This window comes from Nelumbo lutea, chromosome 5 (assembly GCF_056320005.1).
Source record: "Nelumbo lutea isolate HS-2025 chromosome 5, American lotus-T2T, whole genome shotgun sequence".
NCBI lineage: Eukaryota > Viridiplantae > Streptophyta > Magnoliopsida > Proteales > Nelumbonaceae > Nelumbo > Nelumbo lutea.
This window is the reverse complement of record NC_142688.1, coordinates 19,198,768-19,215,548: the sequence shown is the minus strand read 5'-3', so window position 1 is coordinate 19,215,548 and position 16,781 is coordinate 19,198,768.

Genomic DNA, 16,781 nt, shown 5'->3' with positions numbered 1-16,781 from the left:
AAAAGAAAGGAGCAATAAGGAACCTAAGAGGTCCATATCAAGAAGCTTAGCCGGGTAATCATCATTAAAGAAAAAAAAACTTACTTAAAAGAGGCATCATTCTTCCAGAAAACAAGGGAAATTGGGACACAAAAAGAATAATTAGAATCATGAGAAACCATAAGGAATTAAAAACTCTAGGTTGCATCATACGTATTGTCTACTGTTTTTGTTCTCATACTGTGATGTAATGCAATGAGAAGGTTTAAATTATTTGGGTGCATGTGATTCTGGTACAACTGAACCCCCCCTAACAGCTACATCCACCTGCCTTTCGTGGGGACACCATCCTTTGTCATCTTTTCTCCTTGCCAAGAGAGACAAACCAAGTACTCTGTCATGCAAAGCCCATTTTCCATGATTTGTTGTCTGTTATTCACTCGTCTCTCCATTATCGTCACCTTCTTTTTATCTCCTTGGATTCCTTTCCTCGATTGTCGCCCAACAAGATGAGATGGCAAGATATGATATATTATTGGCATTTTAGTTTTATTAAAGTAGTTATTGTGGTTAACTACTCTCAATCAATCCACTTTATGTAAGGTCGGCCGTTGATTGGGACTTGAGAGTATTTAGGGTCTATTTGGTTCACAGTCAATGAAAATCAAAATTTTTTGAAATTGAAATCAGAATGATCTAATTTTATAGTCTGTTTGATTCAGACAATAATGGAAATGAGAATTAAAATCAACATGAATGAGATTTCATTCCCAAGAAAGAGGTAGGGAATAGCCATTCCCTAAAATGGAGGAATGTCATTCCAGCAAAAATAAAAATAGGATTTCAATTCCATCCAACCAAACAGTTGGAATCAGAATAACCCATTCCAATTCTGATTACAAATCTCTATTCCTATTAACCAAATGGGGCTTTATTTATTTATATATATATTTTTTTGTTTTTTGTTTTTTTTTTCAAGGGAGGGAGGGTTGAACTTGGAAAAGTGATCTTAGCACGAGGCGCGGGGGTACAAGAGAAACAAGAAGCCCATTAAGAAAGAAAGAGGGCCTCATAAGAAAGACAAGAATGGCCCAATCCAACAGTGGGTAGGGTTTCCGTAAAGAACTTTGCCAAGCTTCTCTTGATATTGACTGCAACCGGAAGGATTATTCACTCCTACTTGGTTAAAGGAATTTTGGTTTGGTTAAATGTATTTTTTATTTAAAATTTGGGGTTTACGGTTTAAAATTTAGGATTTCATATAAAATCAAGAGTATGATTTTCAAAATCAGACCAAAAAACCTGGAAACTGGTCAGATGATTGATTCTATTTCATCCTAAAATCACTTTTTGACAAAAAAATCAATGATTTAGTTAATGACCCACTAACTCAGGTGGTCAAACCATCAAACAATTAACTCAAACAATGATTTAACCATTTTTTATTTTTTATTTTTTTAAATCAAAACAGGCCACTCATTCAAACCGGACAACCAGACCGTTTAACCCAGGAACCGATAAAAAACGATGATCAAGAGGTGGTTGTACGAAAACGGTAGGAGCCGATTTGTGCTCCCGCAACCGAGTGAGCCAGGGAAATAAACTGTCGACTCCGATGAAAAATGTGGATCTCGTGGTTAGACTGAGAAACTTTTTCAATATCCATGATAATGGTTGAAGAGGGTTAAAATGTGATTACTCACCATGAGAGTTGAGACTATTCTTTTTTCTTTTTTCTTTTTTCTCTCTTCATCATTTTTTACGACATGAATTATCACTGTAGTCCACCTCCGAACTTGAAATCAATTTCTGAACCTACTATTTTTTTTTTCCTCCTACCTCAAAATCGAGTCTGTTAGATACAAGGAGAGAAGGTGGTAACGACACCGGTTCGGAAGTAAATACATCAGTTGTTGGTATATCTGGTAACTGTACAGAACACTAACATATTTATATTGGTGCTTTCCAGCCTGGTTTCGATTTGTTTTGATCAGACACAGAGCCCCCAAATTCACTCCTTGAAAATTATCTTCCTAATCGATCTCTGAATTCTCTTCAAAGGTTAAAGTTAAATCCGTCGGCTTCTCTTTCATATACAAAGCTAAGCCTTCTCATAAAAATGGACAAAATGAGATCTAAAAACATATTGTTTCCGTAATTCAAATTGGTAGCTTAGATAACCACAAATGAAATCTCCCAAATCAGACAAAAACCCCATCCTAATGGCTCAAGAAGATTTCCCACGTTAATAGTGGGTCCCCTAATCTGGTTTCCGAGTCAAATAAAATAACCTAACCTCAAGATTTAACCCATTTTACTTTCCAAACAAATTAAAAATTGGTTCGTAAAAAATAGGCCCTTTTAGAGTTCAGTTCAGCCCCCCTCAGAATTGTTTTATTCGTTTCCTAAATATATTTATACCCACCCTCTCTAAACACCATTCTCTAGTGAATTGGGAATTTTTTTTTCCCTTGTAGTGTCCCGAACTATACGATCCCATTAGGAATTCTGAGTGAGACTGAACTCAAATTATCTCAAAAAAATTCAACGCTTTGATCATGGTTTTTAAAAACGAATCGGTGATTAAATCGGTTACGGCTCCGGTTATTGGTTCAAACGGTTCGACCGTTTGATCTGAACAGTCGATCCATTCTAACAAAAAATAAATTAATAAAAAATGGTTAAAACCGTTCGAATAATTAACCAATCGGTTCAGCGATTTACTGACCAAAATCAATGATTTTAGGAGAAAATTAGTTTTGAAAAAAAATGAAACCAGTCAAATGACCGATTCCCAATTTTTCGGTCCAACCGTCCAATCTAATCTGATTTTAAAAACAGTGGCTTTGACTATGATAATGAAAAGGCATCATATCCTAAAAACTTATAATCAATCAATCAACATCATAAATATATTAATGAATCAGATGATATTTATCAAAATTCCCAATGAATTTTAATTGATCAAAACCCTTAGATACTATCATCATAGATTTCTCAAAAAAGCAAATCATAGAATCTACCACCCCCAAGACTTTTTAACGCCACCCCAAGACTTTTCAACGCTTGCCATATAAATAATGGATCTCAAATAAAACGCAGACATGGTTGCGTCGCCTTCTTAAGGAAAAAATTTTGACAGCCTATCTTCCACAGCCACGGGACTCTCCCTACGTGACATGTTATAGTCAAAATTTTCTCCCCTACGAACGCGGCCACCAACTAGTGGTACATTAGCTTGGACCAAATAGTGGCCACATATGATGTACAATCTACATTTAAACGTTCAAGTCCCTGTCGTTTTGGGGAGCTTCACCCACCCCACGAGAAAACGAAGTAAAACCACATGAGAAAACGAAGATTTGACCTGACCTCGTAATTAAGCAATACATGGTAAAGGCAACAGCTCGGTATAACAGCGTGTCCAAGGCGCAAGCACCAAAGGGAGGAACCAGCGGTCTGAGCTCCCTACCAGCGGTCCGGACTCCCTACCAGCAGTCTGAACTCTCTATTAGGAGCCCGAACTCCCTACTAGGAGCCCGAACTCCCTACAAGGAGCCCGAACTTTTCCTTAGGCCCCGAGCCAGACACAAAAGGCAATAACCCGAACTGGCATGCCCCATGGCAGTTCGGAACACACCTCTATCCAAACTCAAGACTTCATTGCTCACCACTCCAACACTTCGCCTCAGGACGCCGAATTGAACAGTCGTACCATGCCTGACATTGAGGAAGTTCGTATCCAGGGGCAGCGCACCTGACTGACTTGGGATCTGACGCTTGACAGCCGCACTTCAAACGGCCACCTGCCACTGCCATCTCCAGTTACAGAGACGGCTCCGACAAGGAGCAGTGGCGGTTCTGTCCCATTAGAAGGGATGACACCCAAACTAGCAGAAGCCTCGGAGTGAGTGCGCGAAGTGGTTATAAAAGGCCCCCTACCCCCAACAACAAGGTATGTGAACTTTGCGCCATCTGGTTTTATCTTGCCTTTGAGAGAATACTAACTTGAGGTTCGGAGCAATCTCACCGGGTTCCCCCCGGAGTTCCCTTTTCTTCTCCGTTTCAAGTTCTCTGTAGCTCCGTTCAGAGGCAAGGCCGTTGACAGTTAGGACCGGCCAGATAGTGCACCATCAATTGGCGTCGTCTGTGGGAAACGCTTCTAAAAGCCTCCCTCTAAAACTCTCATAACCTCCTCTTCTTCCAAAAAACTCCAACACCCATGGCTTCTTCCAGCAATGTTAGACGTGGCACAGAAACGAAAACCACCGGGGAACAACTCCAAGTCCTCATGGTGTGCATCAGACAGTTCACCATCCCCCTTCCAGTGGATGGGATCCCCAACTTGAATGTGCCACAAGCAGTGGCGCCCCTAAACCTTCCTGCCCTGAACATCCCTCTTCCACTCCCTATCGAAACAACTTTTGTTGAACCAACTGCTGTCCCACTGGCGACCCGCCAGAACTAGTTGGACGACCTAATGCAATGCATGCAGGCAATTCAAGCCCAAATGCAACAATTCTAGTAGCATCAACTCCAGCAACACCAAGTACTACACCACCTTTCTCAACACCATTATCAGCAGTAGTTCCCTCAACTACCCATGAACCAGTCACTGCTTCCACCTCGGCACCCTGCTCCGAAGCCGGTTAAGGCCTCCCCTCAAGGTGGACGCCCTCACCGAGGAGAAGCCTTCCAACTCCAGAACCCCCTAATAGCCAGGCCTCATCCCTAGGCCGAAAGGAAAGGAAAATCACCCCCGCCTCGCAGCTCGCAAGCGGGTCGGGAACCTCGCCCGCAAAGTCAACACCTTGGCGCTCCAAGCCTGAGTTCCCGCTCACGGAGAACTGATTCAGCGCCCTAGCAGCAGACTACCAACATTCTGGGCCCATCGAGCTCGGCAACACAGAGGCCAGCAACACCAGTACCAGGCCCACTCAACAACGAAGGCGCCGGTGAAGTCACCGAACTGCCACCCGTGTCCTACTTGAGCTCAGAGGTAAGGAAGAGATGAGCTCGGTCGAGGTAAATGATGCCCCAATTCTCTCAGTTCCTTCCCCCTCGCATCAGAACTCCTGGCAGTCCCCATTCCCAGAGACTTCAAGCTCCCACCTTTGGACAAGTATGATGGGTCCTTTGACCCCAACGACCATGTTGATGCTTTCCAGTCCCAAATGCACCTCGCTAGGGCCAGTGAATCATGCATGTGCATGGCCTTCACCACCACCTTCAGGGGGGTGGCCCGCACCTGGTACAAGAGCCTGGCCCCCGGGTCAATAAGAAGCTGGACCCAGTTCGTGCAAGTCTTCACTACACACTTTGTTACCAGCAAGCGGTGCCCTAGAACCGAAGAAAGCATCTTCTGAATAGTCCAGAGGGAAGGAGAATCCATCCGGGGCTACATCAAGCGGTTCAATGAAGCATGCTTGCAGATACCGCAATTAGACCCCACAGAACAGCTCGCGGTGGCCAAGAGAGGAGTAACGCACAAGGAGTTCAAATGGCACATGGTAGCCAGCCAACCTGCGACCGTGGCCGAATTCCTCAAACTCGCAGACAAGTTCATGAGAACAGAGGAAGAAATCAACCAAAGAACCGAAGGCGGGGTCGAGAAAATAAAAAGAGAAGGTAAGCCCTACAACCCAGGCGATAGAAGAAACCAAGCCCGGGAGGCGAAGCCAATCCAGCCGTCCTGAGCTCCCTTAGCAGTTCGGACGGATTACACGCCGTTAAACACAAGGTGGACCAAGATCTTGATGACGATCAAGGACACCCCATACGTAAAGTGGCCACCTCCCCTAAAGAGTAATCCAACGAGAGAAATAAAAATCTGTACTGTAGTTTTCATAGAGATCACGGTCATAGTACCGAATAATGTAATAATCTCCGGGACGAGATAAAGGGACTCATCCGTCGTGGATACTTGAGAAATTTTGTATAGCATAATGATAATAATAATAAGGCAGGTCGGCAAGGGGATCATGGAAAGGATGCCCCCGAATCCAGCAGCATATCGGACAAAGCGTTGCAGCGGCAGCCTCCAGAAGAGAGGCCAGTTCGGGGAACCATCCATGTTATAGTGGGAGGTTCGGTGGTAGCAGGGTGTACTTCGGCAGCAGCCCGGACGTCAGTTCGCAAGGCAGTCCGAACAGAACAGAACCCTCCAAAGAGGCCGAAGACAGAAGAACCGATATTTTTTACGAAAGACGACGAGCGAGGCGTCCACTACCCCCACGATGATGCACTTGTCATAAAACTAAGGATCAACGACTTCAAAGTCAAGTGCGTACTTGTGGATTCAGGTAGTTCGGCGGACATCCTCTTCAAATCGGCATTTGACCAGCTATAGTTGTAAAGAAGTGAGTTGAAGCCCGTAAACACTCCTCTGGTGGGCTTCAACGGAGAGGAAGTCAGACCCATCGGGAAGATAACGGTACCTGTGGAAGTCGGCACATGGCCTTGCGCGGTCAGACTCAACCACGATTTCTTGGTGGTTGCGACCCCCTCCCCATACAATGCCATAATAGGGCGGCCAATTACGCATATTCTGCGGGTAGTGGTCTCCATCTACTATCTAGCAATGAAGTTCCCCACAGACTTCGGTGTGGGGGTAGCGCGGGGCGACCAGCTTGAGTCCCGCAAGTGTTATGTTGCCGCCCTGAAGGGAAAAACCAAGGCAGCCGACGACCTCGAACTGGAGCGGCCTACGGAGCCTCTACGCTACAGATCCGGCTCGAACGCTACAGATCGGTGCTTCCATCAAGGAGCCTCTACAAACCGAACTGGTGAGTTTCTTACTTCAAAATTTAGATATTTTTTGCATGGTCCGCGACCGATATGCCCGGTACTGACCCTGGCCTTATAACTCACAAACTTAACACTGACCCTATAGTTAGGCCCATTAGACAGAAGAAACGCAACTTAGCCCCGGAGCGCTGGAGGGCGGTCAACGAGGAGGTCGAAAAGCTCCTCGCAACGAACTTCATAAGGGAAGTTCATTACCCAAGCTGGGTAGCCAACCCAGTACTGGTGAAAAAAGCAAACGGCAAGTGGCGCATGTGCGTCGACTACACCGACCTGAACCGAGCATGCCCAAAATACTGCTTCCCCCTCCCCATAATTGACCGCCTAGTGGACGCGACCTCGGGACATGAGTTGCTAAGCTTCTTGGACGCCTACTTAGGCTACAACCAAATCAGGATGGACCAGTCCGATGAGGAAAAGACCAGCTTCATAACCGAGTTCGACTTGTACTGCTACAAGGTCATGCCCTTCGGACTGAAGAATGCTGGGGCGACCTTCCAAAGACTTGTAAATAAGTTGTTTCGGCCCTTAATTGACACGAAAATAGAATGTTATGTAGACGACATGGTCGTCAAGACGCAGTTCTCACAGGAATTAATACAAGACTTAGATTCTGTCTTCCAAATTCTGCGTCAATTTAGCATGAAACTGAACCCCAACAAATGTGTCTTCGGTGTCACCTCCGGTAATTTCCTAGGGTACATTGTCAACTGGAGCGGTATTGAGGCCAACCCGGACAAGATAAAGGCCATCCTAGATATGAGACCACCCCGAAAGGTAAAAGAGGTTTAGATGCTAAACGGCTGCATAGCCGCTCTGAGCTGCTTCATGTCCAAATCGGCAGACCGCTGTCTACCTTTCTTTAAGGCAATCAAAGGCAAAGGGTTCGAATGGACCCGAGACTACTAGCTCACGTTCGATGAGCTAAAGAGCTACCTCGCCACTGTAGTCAGGCCCAAGGAGGGCGAGGTCTTAGAACTGTACCTCTTGGCGAGCGACAAGGTGGTCAATTCGGTACTAATAAAAGAAGCAGATCGGGTCCAGTGGGCTTTCTATTATGTTAGTAAATTTCTGCAGGGAGCAGAGATGAGAACCCGCAGATAGAAAAGCTAGCATACGCACTGGTAATTGCAGCTCGGAAACTCCACCCATATTTCCAGGCTCACACCGTCATCATCTTGACTGACAAACCTCTGAGGCAAGTCTTACTCAAGCCCGAGGTTTTCGGTCGGCTGACGAAGTGGGTCATCGAGTTCAGCGAGTACGACCTCCAATACAAGCCACGAACTGCCATTAAGGCTCAAGCCTTAGCATATTTTATCGCCGAGTGCACATTCAGCCCCGAAGCCCCTGAGCCGGTTAAGCTTGAGATCCCCAGTTCGAGTGAACCCGGAGCTCCCAAGCCAATAGAGTTTGAACCCCGTGAAGTAGCAGCCAGTGTGGCATCTCTCCTGGTTAGGTCAAGCACGAACTGGGATGAGGAGCCCTGGATCCTTCACGTAGATGGCTCCTCAAACCAGCAGGGCAGCGGGGTTGGAATAGTCCTACGTGGCCCGGGTGGCACGAAATTGGAATACGCACTACGCTTTGAGTTCGTGGCATCCAACAACGAGGCAGAGTACGAGGCATTGATAGATGGGCTAAACCTAGCGCAAAAGGTAAGAGCAAAGCACATAGTTATCTGCAATGATTCCCAGCTCGTGGTCAACCAGGTTACGGGCGATTACAAAGCACGCGAGCTCTCTATGATTGCATACTTGGTAAAAGTAAAGGAGGATCTGCTCAACTTCCAGTCACACTTCATCAGGCAAATCCCGAGGTCAGAGAACACTAAGGCCGACGCCCTGTCCCGGTTAGCCAGCACGAGTCACAACACCCTGCGGACCGCAATGCAACCAAGAGGGTGCAGCTCCAGGCAGCCAAATACGTCATAATAGACGAACGGTTGTACCGACGATCTTACACACTCCCCTACCTGCGTTGCTTGCGACCTACTGAAGCCGAGCTCGTACTCCGTGACACTCATGAAGGACTGTGCGGCGGACACCTGGGGGCAGAGCCCTCGCACAAAAGGCACTTCGACAAAGATACTACTGGCCAACGATGAAGGCAGAAGCTGTAGAGCTCGTCAGAAAATGCGACAAGTGTTAGAAGCACACCAATATCCACCATCAGCCTGCTTCCGACCTCAAATACCTCACCAGCCCATGGCCCTTTGCGCAATGGGGCATCGACCTCCTGGGGCCATTCCCACCAACAACAGGTGGGAGAAAGTTCCTAGTGGTGGCAGTAGATTACTTCACAAAATGGATTGAAGCTGAACCTCTGGCAACAGTTACAGCCCGAAACATACAAAACTTCTTTTAGAAGAGCATAGTATGTCGCTTTGGGCTACCTCGGGTACTGATCTCCAACAACGGAAAACAGTTTGAGGATATCAAGTTCTAAGAATGGTGCCAAAATATGGGAATTCGTCAGAACATCACATCGGTCGCACACCCGCAGGAAAACGGTCAGACATAAGTAATGAACAGAGCCATCCTCCTCGGACTGAAAGCACGGCTAGACCGAGCTAAAGGGTTGTGGGCGGATGAGCTACCAAGTGTTCTATGGGCTCACCGAACTACAGAAAAAAACCGCCACGGGAGAGACCCCCTTTAACCTCACCTATGGCACTGAAGCGGTAATCCCAGCGGAAATCGAAATACTTACACTGCGACTAGATGCATATGACGATCAGACAAACGGAGACGAGTTACGTACCAACCTCGACCTACTGGATGAGGTAAAAGGCCTCGTGGACATCCAGACAGCGGCCTACCAGCAAAAAGTAGCTCGGTACTACAATGCTAGAGTAAAGAAGCGGAGCTTCCGAGTCGATGACCTAATTCTCCATAAGATCATGGTGCCCGAACTCGGCGTGGGCAAACTTGGACCAAATTGGAAAGGGCCCTACAGAGTAAAGAGAGCACTCGAGGGGGCATACGAGCTCGAAACCTTAGAGGGCAAACAAGTATCTCGAGCGTGGAACATCGTCAACTTAAGGAGATACTACCTATAGACTGCCAAGCGAAGTGGACGAAATCGCTTGTAGAGCCCAAGGGCCAGGATGCCGAGCTAACGAAGGAACCTCGGCATAGGCAAGCAAAGAAAAGTCAGCCAAAGGCTCAGGTGAAGCGGAGACTTAAAGTATTAAACATCAAAACAGGTCGTGCGAGTGCAATAACCTAGGCAAGAAACAGATCAGGCATATGATCAGTTCGACAAATACGGTCAACTTGGGAGAGAACAACCAACACTTAACCAAAAGAAAAGTCATTCCATTTCAATATAAGGGAGTGTACATTTCGGAAAAAAAAAATTACATGCCCGGAGCTACTTCTTCATTATCAGAAGGCACTTCAACGATACCCGAAGGTCCTGTCTCGCCCTCGGAATCTGGCTCACCATCAGCAGCATTGGCCATCTCCTGAGTTATGCGCGAAGTGGATATGGCACTGATATCGAGCTCGGGGTACGTGTTTCGGATCACCCACCGGCTCAGTTTAAAACCCCTTCTGTACGAGTCCACCATCAGGTCATCAAAGCGCGGCGAGGCGATGTACTCATCGACGACCTTCTTCTTGGCATCTTTGATGCCTTGAGAAAATATCTGCGTCCCCTCCCTAATGTTCTCCTGAAGGTATTCAACTTGATGTTGCATATCCAACCTCAGGTTTGCCATGTGCTTCACAACAACCACCATGGCTTCGGCATCTCTCTGAGACCTCACCTGGCTGGCCATAGCAGCACGAGTAGCCTCCTCAGCAGTACGAGCAGCTGCCTCAGAAGCTCGGGAAGTCGCCTCGGCAGCACAGAAAGCCTCTTCGGCAGCTCGCGCCTGCCTCGAGCTCCTCTCCACCTGGGCTGCCAAGGCATGGATAGAAGAGTTCACCTAACAAAAGGAAAGAACAAGTGATTAAGAGAACGACAACAAGAGGGATAAAAGCAAATAAGCCCGACAAGAAACTTGACTCACCACCATAGCACGAGTAGTAGCACGACAGGCGACTTGGTTCAAAGGAAGATCGGTCCACCGCGCGATCTTCTCGGGGAAGGTGGCCTCCTACTCTTTTGAAGAGCGTAGTTCGGCGACAACACGGTCCTGAATTCCTCTTGGGCTCTCGAGCCTGAGGGCCCATCTCGCGTATAAGCGGACCCAGAGTAAGCAGGAGCACTAGAGTGGGTGGGTGCTCTCGTGTGAGTGGTCTTGGCATAAGGGGCCCCTGCCGCTTCTTGCATTGGAGGAGCCACCTCGGGCTCCCTGGGCGGATCCTCTGACGGGTAGTCTAGTACCTGAGGCTCCGCATCTTGGGGCAACTCGGCACGAGTTCGCTTGGCAACTCATTTCCTCCTCTTCATGCCTTGAAATAGGTGCCCACCGCAGGTCCTTTTTGAGTCCATCACACCTGCAAAAAAAGAGTTCGACATCAGAAAAAACAAAAGAACAAAGCAAAACAAGAAACCTCTGAGCAAGGAACCTACCCAAACTCAGGCCGACCGCAATGAGCTTGGCCTCCGTCAAATACTGATGGCATTTTATCCCTAGCCATGCCCATTGCCGGAGGCGTCTCTTTATCAAGCGTAACACCGGAGTCAGGGGCGGCCATCCCCCACCCGGTCTGAAACAGCCACCCTAGTGCACTTCGCACCCCAAAGTAGTCCTGCTTCCACGATGGGACCTTGTTGGGAAGTTCGTGCAAGAGTTTAAAACCCGGGCGAGGAGACAGGTAATACGCCAGCCTATGCCTGGGAAGGGGACCTGCTTGCTTCTTAAGCATTAAAATAAGGAGAATACCTCCAAGTCTAAAAGAAAGCCCTGTTCGCAAAATAGGGAGATTGTCTCCACCAAGTTACAAATGGAGTTCGGGTGAAGCTGGCCGACAGTAATGCCGAAGTGGTTCATGACCTCGACAAGAAGGAGGTGGAAAGGCAGTCGCAGCCCCGCGACAAGCTGCTCCCGAAATATCGCGATCTCTTCAAGACCGTGTTCCCTAGGAAAGCTACCCGAAGGTATGAAGTAGGCGTACTCCCCAGGCAAGTTGTAATAGGTAATAAGGGATTGGAGTTCCTCAGGCGTCATGGTCGAGGGACCAAACTTGTCTAACATCCGACCTTGGAGAGAGGTGGATGCCAAACTGCCCGAGGTGGCTCAACCTACGGGCTCAAACTCTTCCTCAAGTTCTACCTCAAGTTTGCTAAGGCCATCGGAGGATGCAACTCGGTTCGTAGAACCTGCATCAGACCCACTTGAAGAACTGTCTGAGCTATCCAAGCTAGACATCAAGGAGAAAAGGTGGATTCTAGGAAAGTACTCACCCGAGAAAAGGTTTGAACAGACTATAGAAATTGGAACGAGCAAAAAACCTTGAAGGCGAGCTAAAAGCCTAGACGCGAGCTGAAACTTGGACGCAAGCTCAAGAAGCAAAACGCAGAAGTGACAAAGCAACTGGGGTCCCTCACTATTTATACCCACAGTAACCAAGAACCAATAGTGCAAATCAAAGCCAATCTGATGGCCCGCATTCGTGCTGACCGCACGTCCCCTGAGACTGAGACGTGATTGGCGCACGTCTTTCTGAAACTGACAAAACACCGGCGCACGTCTTTCTGAAACTGATAGAACGCCAGCGCACGTCTCCTCGCCTTACAAATGCCAACGACTTGTTTTTTCAAATTCGGAAAGACCTGCTGTCACGTCTCCTAGTGGCGTGCTTTTTTGAAAATTTGAAATAAGCGTGTGCCGCCACGTCTGTCAACATTTGTAGGCAGGTCGGCGCGTCTCCCGCCTTTTGGGCGCTCGAGAAACCCAAAGATCCCTGACAACGCACCTCGCGCTATCGAAATTCGAAGTACGGGACAAATCCACCTGCCACCTCGCGAACTCCCCAAGCCAGGGCAAGAACCTTAGCACGAGGAGTGGGGGGCAATTAATGAAGGAAGATTTGACCCGACCTCGTAATTAAGCAACACGTGGAAAAGGCAATAGCTCGGCACAATAGCGCACCCAAGGCGCGAGCACCAAAGGGAGGAACCAGCGGTCCGAGCTCCCTACCAGCGGTCCGAACTCGCTACCAGCAGTCCGAACTCCCTATTAGGAGCCCGAGCTCCCTACAAGGAGCCCGAACTCTCCCTTAGGCCCTGAGCCAAACACAAAGGGCAATAACCCGAACTGGCCTGCCCCATGGCAGTTCGGAACACACCTCTATCCTAACTCAAGACTTCATTGCTCACCACTCCAGCACTTCGCCTCAGGACGCCGAACTAAACAGCCGTACCATGCCTGACACCAAGGAAGTTCGTATCCAGGGGCGGCACACTTGACTGACTTGGGATCTGACGCTTGACAGCCACACTTCAAACGGCCACCTGCCACCGCCATCTCCAGTTACAGAGACGATTTTGACAAGGAGCAGTGACAGTTCTGTCCCAACAGAAGGGATGACACTCGAACTGGCAGAAGTACAAAAGTAATCATACCCGACCTAACAGAAGCCTCGGATTGAGTGCGCGAAGTGGTTATAAAAGGCCCCCTACCCCCCAACAACAAGGTATGTGAACTTTGCGCCATCTGATTTTATCTTGCCTTTGAGAGAATACTAAATTGAGGTTCGGAGCAATCTCACCGGGTTCCCCCGGAATTCATTTATTTTCTCCGTTTCAAGTTCTCTGCAGTTCCGTTCAGAGGCAAGACCGTTGACAGTTAGAACTAGCCGGATAGCGCACCATCAAAACCAAATTCAAATTAAATGGACCTCATTGTCGGTGGTTGTGAGTGGAAGATTCAAGAAAATCGTGGGCCAAGGTTATCATCTTAATTCTGCCCCGAACCACAAAATCCTCAAATGCTACACGTTGTTGGCTCGACGTATGGCATCTTGTGCAGCTGGAGCTGATGCCCCATCTGTTAATTGGGGAATTGCAATATAAGAACGAAGCCTGAGACACTAAAAGGTTGGAGGTGACACGCACACTGCTTGGTCAATGAACTCTACGGTCATTGCCCCACGTCTGATGCTAGGGGCAGTCTGACAAATGTACATGGGCGGAACCCCATGAGATACAAGCAATGGATAATTATGGGCTTGAATCGGGTTCCTTGCTTAAAGAGATCAAAGAGTTAATGTCACACCATAAATATGTGGCTCCGAATGCAGCCTAAATCAGAACCCATACGAACATGGGCCTAAAAACCCATTCATAAACCTAAGATAGATTTATGGGGCTATACAACGAGGTATAGCCCATCTGCCGTCCCCTTGACCCTCCTATCACGGTGATAATGAAATTTGATCCGGATCCGGATTTTATTTTTATAAAATTTGTCTTTTCACTCACTTCACTGTCATTGTAGTCATGTGCTTGATTAGCTTTGGCCATTCAGTTAGCTTGTGTAGAAACAAGTCACTATAGAATCTGATTCTAGCAGGCAATTTCGGTTCGAAATAATGCTGCATTTATCCCTTTTTCTCCTTTAAGGACATTGTGGTCTGATATTCTGTCCCTAGTTTCAGGCATTAATGTTTATTTTGTTAATGTTAAGAGGTATTCCAAACCGAGCCTTGGTTTTTTTCTAATATATTTCTTATCACAAGAGGTATTCCAAGGCAAGTGATCAACCACCATGGGGAGTTCTGTTGGGTAGGCCCTGGGAGTTGAGAGTAATGAAGGGGTTGAGGTATCATATTGGTCATATTATAGAAATACCATAATCCAATCAATTTGATTAGGGCAAAGTATGAACAAATTTGACTGTATGGAAATGAGCACCCTAAGCTGTTTTAAAGCTTCATGTGCATGACACATTAGTATGGGTATGGTATAAAAGAATAATTATAATTAATATATAGAGTGTAAATCTATGTATTTTGTATATATTTGCACTGCACATATTTATATTTGTACTCCTTACAAATTGAGTATGAAACTTCAAAACACATTTTTCTCAAAGTAGGATGAAGTCCTTCAGGATGCCCTTTTTGGCCTTCTGAATCGGCCCCTATATGGAAACCACTGAAACTGTGTTTGGCGAAAATCCAAAAGTTGATATAAACGTTTCAAATCGTGACTGTAACATGAAGCTACTCTTAATAACTTGTTTGAAATATGAATGCTCAACTAATATGGTTTAATTAACGCAGCCCCTCTCAAATCCAAATTTAGCAAACGGTTTATTCGGTTTAAAATCAAACCAAATAAATCAAAATTTTAAATGAAAAACAAACTAAAACGAGATTTTTGGTTATTTCGGTTAGAACCAAATTTCAATATTACTATATATATTTTAATATATATTATATATTAAAAAATATATATTATACAATGTATATAATAAAATATATATTTTAATACATAATATAATACAATATAATATATTTTATACATATTATATATAAATATATATTGTAGATAATAAAGTTTGATTAATTCAGTTTTTTGATTAACCAAATTTCTAAACTTGAAAACGGAAAACAAAACCAAAATAACCAAACTAAAAATGCTTGTTTGGGAGGAATGAAGTGTAGCAGCTTTCTGAGGTGGGCTTCACGTGAACAGTCTAATAAACTATTTTGGTGAAAGGTCAGGACTTGGGAGAACCTACATCCATTGCCAATCAGTCAATTGAAGAGTTGATGGCTATTTTTTTTGTTCAATTCTCATTGTTTCTCGTTTTTACCCTAGATGAAATTTTAAAATGGATATGATTGGATAAAAATGGATAGAATGAAAAAAATATTGTTATAAATCAAATATTTTTTTCTTAAAAATGAGTTCTTTTCAAATTGACAAGTGCCCTATATTGCTCATTTTAATTCTTAAAAAAAAAATCTGTTGCTCTAGGTATCTAAAATCATTGGCATAGATGTTTACTAGTGGATGACCAACCATCCTCCAATAAACATTTATGGTGATAGTTTTGTAGACCTAGGGTAGTAGTTTGTTATTGCTAGTATAGAGTTTTTTTAAAGAATGAAAATGAGCAAGATGGACCATGACCATTTTTTCATACTATAGGCTACCTCAAATTTTGTGCTATGGGCTGATTTTTCATTTTGAAAAAGAATAGACCAATGGCAAAAAATTTGTAACCAAACACTAATGTTATTCATTCTTGCCCATAAATGAGCAAGAATTAAAAAATGAGGCCCAACACAGCAAACCAAACATGCCTAGCCTCTTAATCTTCAACTCAACCCTCCAAAACTGGTCCAAACACGCAACAACTATGGACAACAGATAGGGGAAAGCCCATTAGGCAGAGTATCCCAACTATGATAAGTGAGTTCATCGAACCGAATACGTCTTAATCATCTAACCATGGATCGTTTGCAAATTGCAAGTTCCATTTCGAAAATTTCAAAACTGTCAACTTCTGTGGATTTGGGTCCATGTGATATTGGAGTTTTGGGTGGGGTGGATTCGAGCCGAGCTGAGCCAAATACTTGGCTATTTGAGCTCGGCTCGCAAGAATAGTATTAGGTTCGAGTTCGGGCTCAAGCTTGATTCGAGTTAGAGACTTGAGCTCGAGCTTAGCTCGGTTCATAGCTCACAATTTCGAGCTCAACTTGGCTTGAGATCGACTATAAGCCAAGATTTTTTTGAAAAATAAAAATTATATGTATAAAATTATTATTAATTTTATTTTTTAGACAAAAAATAAAGATTTATAAAAATTATCTACTATTATAGATATATATATATACTAAAAACGATTTATTTAATACTAGGCTCGCGGGCCTCATGAGCCGAGATTTATTGGGCTTCAAGCTCGATTTAAACTGAGCCGAGCTCGAATAGCTCATGAAAAGTTCATCTCGTGGCCACCCCTAGTTTTGGGGCATCATAAATGGGACCAGATCTAGTAAGCACAACTGTGTTTTTAATTTTTTTCAATGGGCACTTAATAAATATTCTGACAATTGTCAAAAGTTGTTTTTAATCTTTTTCAAGGATTGGCT